Source organism: Seriola aureovittata, chromosome 9 (genome assembly GCF_021018895.1).
Source record: "Seriola aureovittata isolate HTS-2021-v1 ecotype China chromosome 9, ASM2101889v1, whole genome shotgun sequence".
NCBI lineage: Eukaryota > Metazoa > Chordata > Actinopteri > Carangiformes > Carangidae > Seriola > Seriola aureovittata.
Window position 1 is genome coordinate 24,495 of NC_079372.1, and position 7,273 is coordinate 31,767.

General features: G+C 38.7%; 1 long non-coding RNA gene across 1 annotated transcript; it reads left to right on the forward strand.

Moving 5' to 3' along the window:
* Nucleotides 1–6,044: 6,044 nt before the first annotated feature.
* LOC130174954 (uncharacterized) lies at nt 6,045–7,273 on the forward strand. The gene is made up of 3 exons (XR_008828664.1): nt 6,045–6,435; nt 6,970–7,039; nt 7,135–7,273. It is a non-coding gene; the product is annotated as an uncharacterized LOC130174954 (long non-coding RNA).

Sequence of the window (7,273 nt, forward strand, 5' to 3'; positions counted from 1 at the left end):
GGTTGAAATGGGCTAGATTAATAAAAAGCAAGGCACATGTTATGAGTTTCAAGAAAATGCCATTATTGTTATAATATATTATATATTTCTGCATTATGATATCAATTACAGATGCGTTACCTGTTAATTAATTATTAACTTGCATATACATAATAATTTGCATACTGTACATGCAGCAGTCAAATATACAAAAACATGAGGGATGCACTTCAATGAAAATGCTTCATACCTATGACAATCTAAATATAGAAACAATATAAAAGATGCCAATAAAAATAGTTGGCTATTTATGCCAGTTTTCTTTGGTGGGACATGTCCACTTTTTACAACCGTGGAGCGGCGAGTGGGGGGAGGGGGTCGACATATAGTCCTATTTTTTTGGAAATCGAATTATGGCCAGGAGAAAATACATGCAGTGTCAATTAGCAGGTTTCCTTGCTAGCAAGCAAACTCAATGTTAGCTAGGTCTGTTTGTAACTTATGTTCACAGTCTGTATTTGCAGGTGATTTTATTTTTCGTTTATCTTGAGTCACATATTTAATTTGTCTTGCTACTGTTTTTTTTCCATCTCTTAACAATACAACCAGTCAATGCACCTTTTTCAAGTTGAACATGTGCAGGAAAGTAGATGTGGCAGGAGGTCAGACTTCACCAATGACTAACTGAATCGCCATGAGAAAGAAAAAAGTTAACTGTCTGGGCTCCTTCCTAAAAGCAAACTGATTTTTTGAATATTGTAGAAAGTAAAGTTTGTGGCAAACAAAAAAGTATGACACTTACACATTTTTCAGCTCACAAACGCACACAGCTCAGGCGTGCGGTCTCGGTCTGCAGCCACACGACGCCAGAAGTGAAGAAGAGAGACCTGTTCCGGATTGTGCGCAATGAGCATGCGTGAGGAGAACCTCCCGCAACTTTCAAACTGAGCGCCATTTTGGGGAAACGAAAAGCGAGGGTGGTCTCAACATGGGTAAATTAAAGCAAGGATTAACCGATTTATTGCGTGCAAGAGATACTTTTGGCAATCGAAGAAAGATTGTGCTGTGGAAGGGACTCTTGAAGCGCCAAATGATGTGTAAATCATGCGATACTCCGATGACTGCTGTGCAGGTTTCAAGACAGGACGGCTTCCACTGGTAAGAAAAGCTAGCTAGGCACTTTCAACAAGACTAACGTTAGTGGAAATGTTTTGCTCGTGTTTGTAAAATATATTGTCTTGTTTTTGAAAAAAATGGCTATATCATATTATTTACGCCTTGCAGTCTTGACGCGTTTTAAGTCAACCTCCACTAGAGTGCTGACTTTTGCTTTTTCCAAGCCCTCACCTGACTGCCATCAATAGCCTATTAGAATTCCTCACAGCGTGTTCCCTGATATCACTGCAGCATATTTCAAAGCCTCTAAAATTTAAATTTACTGTGAATTTGCTAATTTTGTCTGTCTGAGAGTGCGCATATACGTGGATGAAGGGGTGTGTGTGTAATCTGGGGTTAGCGCTAGGGTTGTCACGATACCAAATTTCTGTTTCGTTACCGATACCAATATGTATTTCGATGAAGTCTCGGAACAAGTCTGCATGGTTGTCCTTTAAATGTTTCGACAGGTTTAAAGTGTTGCCTGCTTTTGCGAGACACACTTTGTAGCACCGCTTGCACTGCAGTGCTTCTGGGTTCAGTGGCTCGCCTTTATCGTTCGTTTTGAACCCGAAATATTTCCACACCGTACTTCGGGTCCCCATTTTGACCACAAGTACGGGCTTTTCTGCAGCTGCCATCTCTATCTACTGTATTTTCTTCAACCCGCTCCGTCTGTCTAAGACGCGACTTGTCGTTTCTCTCTCCTCCTCAGTCTAAACATGCGAGTGCGCGTGGGAGGCGGCTTACATCCGCTCGGGCAACTACGTCACACTCGCTGGCCTCGCTGTGCTTAAAGAGACAGGCTCCAATTTACCAATTCATTTGCATTCAATAAAATGAAATAAAAGTACCGTTTGTTTTTAAATGCTGGTATAGTACCGTTTTCAAAACTCTAGTATCGCGGTACTATACTGGTACCGGTATACCGTGCAACCCTAGTTAGCGCTCGACAAATTTTAAATTATCACTCTCACCCCCACCACCCCTTGTTTATTTATTAAAAATTGTTTTAGACCCGTTATTAAAAGAGGCCGGCTGCTAATTTGGGCCTTCTTTAAATTGAGGAAATACCATATGTTCAATTTTTTTCTTTTGTATTTTTTTAAATTTTGATTTAAAATATTCTACATTTTTAGGCTGTGCTGTCTGTGTTTGTAATGGATACATGATCAAGTACATGACCAAGTAACTTGTTTTTACAGGATTTGCAGGCGACACAGAGGAAGACGTGTTTCAGTTTGCCAAGGATCCATGTTCTACAAGTCCCGCAGATCCCTCCAGAACCACCTGGAATTCATTTACAGGTGGGTTTGTTTTGTCTGTTGCTGATGGAACTCAGTTGAAATCGGACCAATGAGTAAACAAAGCTATCTTGTCTGCAAAGTGTTAAGATATCACTTAAAGGTAAAGAGTACATGCAGGTGTTTTATTCTGAAAGTGACAGGACATAAAAGTGGTAACTTGAACATCGAGTAAACTAATATCCAACCAGGATACCACCACTAATTACAATGCTTCAATATGCAGTTTGCTATGGACTGAATCAATGGATTAAAAAAAACAGTAGCCTATGTCAGCTCTGTAAGAGGGAGGAGACAAAGACATTGTGTTATCATGGTAGCTGGCCCAGAGTTAGAATGCATTTATATTATTACTGTGCAGCACTTTGGTCAATGTGCTCTATTGATGAAGTTGGTGGTATATAATTGAAAACCCAGAGTTTCTCTCCTCTCATTTCTACTTTCTGGAATAGGCCTCTGGCTCATAGAATTAAAAAAACAAAATCAGTGTGAGCTTTTATATTCAGTTTCTTATCCATTGGGCTAGTGATCTGTTCTTGTTTTCATGTATTTGTAGATTTTCCCAAGGACTGCGCATGAGACAAGTTGACCTTATTGAGGACGGTGTTGCAGCAAGTAGCAGAACCTTAACAAAGATGGCTTCGTCTTTGAGAAAAGTATATCACACCAAATTTTTCCTTCAGCAAAATAAGAAATACCATTGGTAAACTGGCTTATAAACCACATCAAGATAATTAGACTCAATGTCTTTTGATCATCCATGTAAATTGAATTTCAAAGTGTTTGTATTAATTTGATGTACTATATCCCTAACAATGTTTGACAGTACAACCGTGGGAGGATGGGACCAACATGGAGACGGAATAAAAAATGGGTTTTTGGCATCTTGGAAGTATCACATACCACCAGGAGACCCATTCTCAAGATTGTCAGGAAGCGTTCCATGGACCAGCTTCTGCCTATCATAAAGCGCCATGTTAAGAGAGGATCAAGCATTGTGACTGATGACTGGAGAGCTCACAAGAGAGCACTGTCAGAGGAAGGATATGATCATCATACTGTGTGCCACAAGAGACACTTAGTAGATCCTGGTTCCAGATGTCACACAGAATTTAGAGAGAGCCTGGCAAACTTTTAAATGTGATGTTTGGTGTCATAGAGGAAATAGGAGTACAGGGCTTTTAAAAGATCATTTAAGGGTTAATGAGTGGGAGTACTGACTTGGACGATGTCACAGATTCTTGGCCGGCTCATTCATGATCTGAGGAAATTCAAACCTCATGATGTAAATAGAGACCTTTACAGTGGCATAGTTTCATGTGGGGGCCTGGGATGAGCGCAAAGAAAAGCTGTCAACATTCATTGAAAGGTGCCGCAGTGCCATGACCCCAAAGGTCAAAGAAAAGATTTTGAAAATGAAGCAAGAGGGCACTCTGCTTCCAATCGCCACCCAAGTGACATGTGAATTGTTGTATTGTTAAAGGTCAGGTTTGGAGTTCACACCTACAGTATGTAGTATGTTATATTTGTATATTTGTAGCAGTGGCTTGAGGGAGTTTCCATGCCCATGTTTGCACTTTACAGTTTATTAAGAAAGAAGTTCAAACCGTGATTTCTCACCTCCTCACCGCCAGCTCATTCATGATAGGAGGAAATTCAACACTCATGAATGTAAATAGAGACAGTGGCTGCATAGTTTCACAAGTAGATGCATCTAAATCCTACGCATTTAACGTTTAAGATGGTAGAACAGTTAACAGGACTGTTTTCATTGCTAAAATAAAGCTTTAAAAATGTACTATGTCTTTTTCTCCCTTTTTGTGTTTTATACCTTAAACAGTAACTAAACCCCAAAGCCAATGTTTCCAGCTGTAAACTATTATGTCTACGTATTTAGTAGTGTTGGTGATTGATTCAGGTCCAAATCTGTAGCTAATTAAAAATATACATTTTGTGGTCAAAATATGCATGTGGATTGCCCCCTACAGGTTGAAACTAAGCTTTACCGTTATATTCCTAAAGCAGACTAATCTTAGTGTAATTCTCTATATTGGTATCTGACGAAATGACTTATAATGCAGCATAGCTTCTTTTAAATGCATGCAAATGTGTTACACTTTACTGAACACCAACAATGAAACATCATGATTAGGTATACTGCATTATAGATGCATCAAAATGAACCTCACTTTACTTAAAGCATACATTGATAACTTATATATACTTATGGCATCCTATGAGTCCGTATAACAGTTGATTGTTGAGGTGTGTGTATAGAGGGGTGTAAGTAGTTATAATGTATTATAAGCCCCATCAGTCAGCCTGTAGTTTATAACCAGTCAAGAGCACTCATAAGGCCCTTGGATTTATAAGTCATTAAAAGCTAGGTTTATAACTGTTGATATAGTGCATCATAAAGCGTTATGTGTGTCTATGAGTGTAGTTGTAATGCGTTACGATTGATTATGATGAGCATTATAATTTACTATGAATGTGCTCATAATGCACTATAGATGTAGTCTTCATAGAAAGTGTTACCGAACATAGTAAACACCAGTTAGATATTGTTCAATTGAGCCTCTAAATCAACTGCACCTGACCTGTATATATTTTTTACCAAAAGCAATTCATGGATGTAAATTATATATTTTTTTGCAACTTCATTTAAGCCTTTGACTTTGCATCTATCAGGTGAAATAAAGCAAACAAACCACAACAAACAAAAATCTCTTTCATGGAGAATGAGGCACATTAAAATTACACTTTAAGTATTACTCTAGGATTATTTATTAGATTTTAAAATATGATATGAAATTTCGAATATGATTTTTTTTTTATAAAGTGCTCACCAGAGCTCCTCCTGCTTTCTATTCAATATTTAGGGATGCAGTATAAACTGGCACAAAAGAAAATCATCTGGCTATTTAAGAATTCAAGAAATATCATTTATGCTAGTGTTACACTTGACCGTGGTGTGTGTGTGTGTGTGATTTAACGTTAAGCTAGCAATGGCCGTTTTCCAAACTTTTTCAAAATGTCGACCGAGGGCAATAAAAACTGAAAACACTTATCGTCGGTTGACACAACGTACAGTTTCACACTCTATTATCAAGGAAACGTTCGTACTTACCAATTTTTTCGAGGAAGAAGACTTCCAACTGAGCAAATGGCGCGAGTCGTGTCGGTTGATTTGCGCCGTGGTTACTGCGCATGTCTGAGAATGCGTCATAGAGTAGGATATTTGCGTGCCTGTATGATTAAAGTGAGATTGTTATGTTCATTTGAATCGTCTGTGTTTTGTAGCCTTGAAATCTCTTAATATTACGTTATTCCAATGAGACCTTGTTATTTTTTCTGTAAAAACGTAATAGTTATAGTAATTTTACCACAACAAAGTTACATAATATGAACAACATCACTATTTCATTTCTTAGAGTGTAGATGTTAGTTGTATTTAGCTAGATGTTCCTGATAAATTGTCAACTGAGTGCACATTAATAATTATCAGCTGTATGCACAGGCTGACTGGAATTAATTGATTGCTTTTGGTGCTGTTTTCACCTGGGAACTGATACTGGCTCCCTGGCAGCCTAAAGATGTTGTTTAAAGGGGACATATTATGCTCCTTTTCAACAAGTTTGAATAAGTCTCAGAGGTCCCCAAAGCATGTATTTGAAGCTTTTTGCTAAAAAATCCACTCCGATCCTATATTTCAGCATGCCTGTAAACCCCTCTTTTTGAGCCCTGTTCAGAACAGGCTGTTTCTGTGTCTGTAGCTTTAAATGCAATGAGCTGTGCCTGACCACGCCCCTCTCCGGAAGGGGATGCCGTTCGGGCTTCTGGCACCATGCTCTAATGTTTACGGTGACCGTGACCGGCAACCTGGCGTCGGTAGAGATTTGGTTCAACCACACGACTTTTATCCAGAATCTGACCCAGAGGGAGAGGCTGCTGAAGAAGTTCAAACTCTACAACTGCAGCAGGACGTTTCTGAATGGTTGGTAACCAATTTTGTGTATTTTGACATTACATTTTGAGTTTGTTGATGAGTGCTGGCACACAGTTACTAACATGTAGCTAGGTAGCTAATGCTAACTGTTACTGTCTCGTCATTACTGGGAGCTCTTTTGGTAAATAAGCACTATTGTGAATAGTGTAATGTAGTTATCTGTCATGCCTCCTTAGATATACTTTTACAGTCTGAAAATGTTTGTTGTATGTGGACTGCTACAGGTGTTCAATGTCAGTACTAGTCAGATATATTAATAGGTGCTGACAAAGTAAATCATTTTTCTCCATGTTTTGAGCAGAGATGCTCATCATGACATATTCCTTTATGAAGTAAATTTATTTTGTGTTTTACAGTAAAAGCTGTAAATCAGCATAAACATGTCTGACAGCAACAGTAATCTTTAGTCAAAGACTAAACTGGGCAGTTGTCTACACTACACTGTTGTCAAGCTCCACATTATATGCAATAAGTGACATGTTATAAATTACCTCGGTTATATCTGTTATATATTTTGGACAGGTGCTCCTGTGGAAACTGTGCAACCATGCCCACAGAAGCTGAGAATATCTGCTGCTAGGAGATACCACAGGTAACATTCTCACTAGACAAACTAATCATTAATTTGTTTTGATTACATTACATTTATAATAAACCATAGAATGTCCCATTTGCAATTCACTGTAGGTTACCAGACAGCTATGGGAGATCGAGGAAGATTTACCATGTATGGTAGACCGTCCTGGGTTGGAGCCGCTCTGCCTCATTGTGTTCTGCCTGCAACATGTACCGCACTGACTATGGTCCTTTACAGTTGAGAGGAATA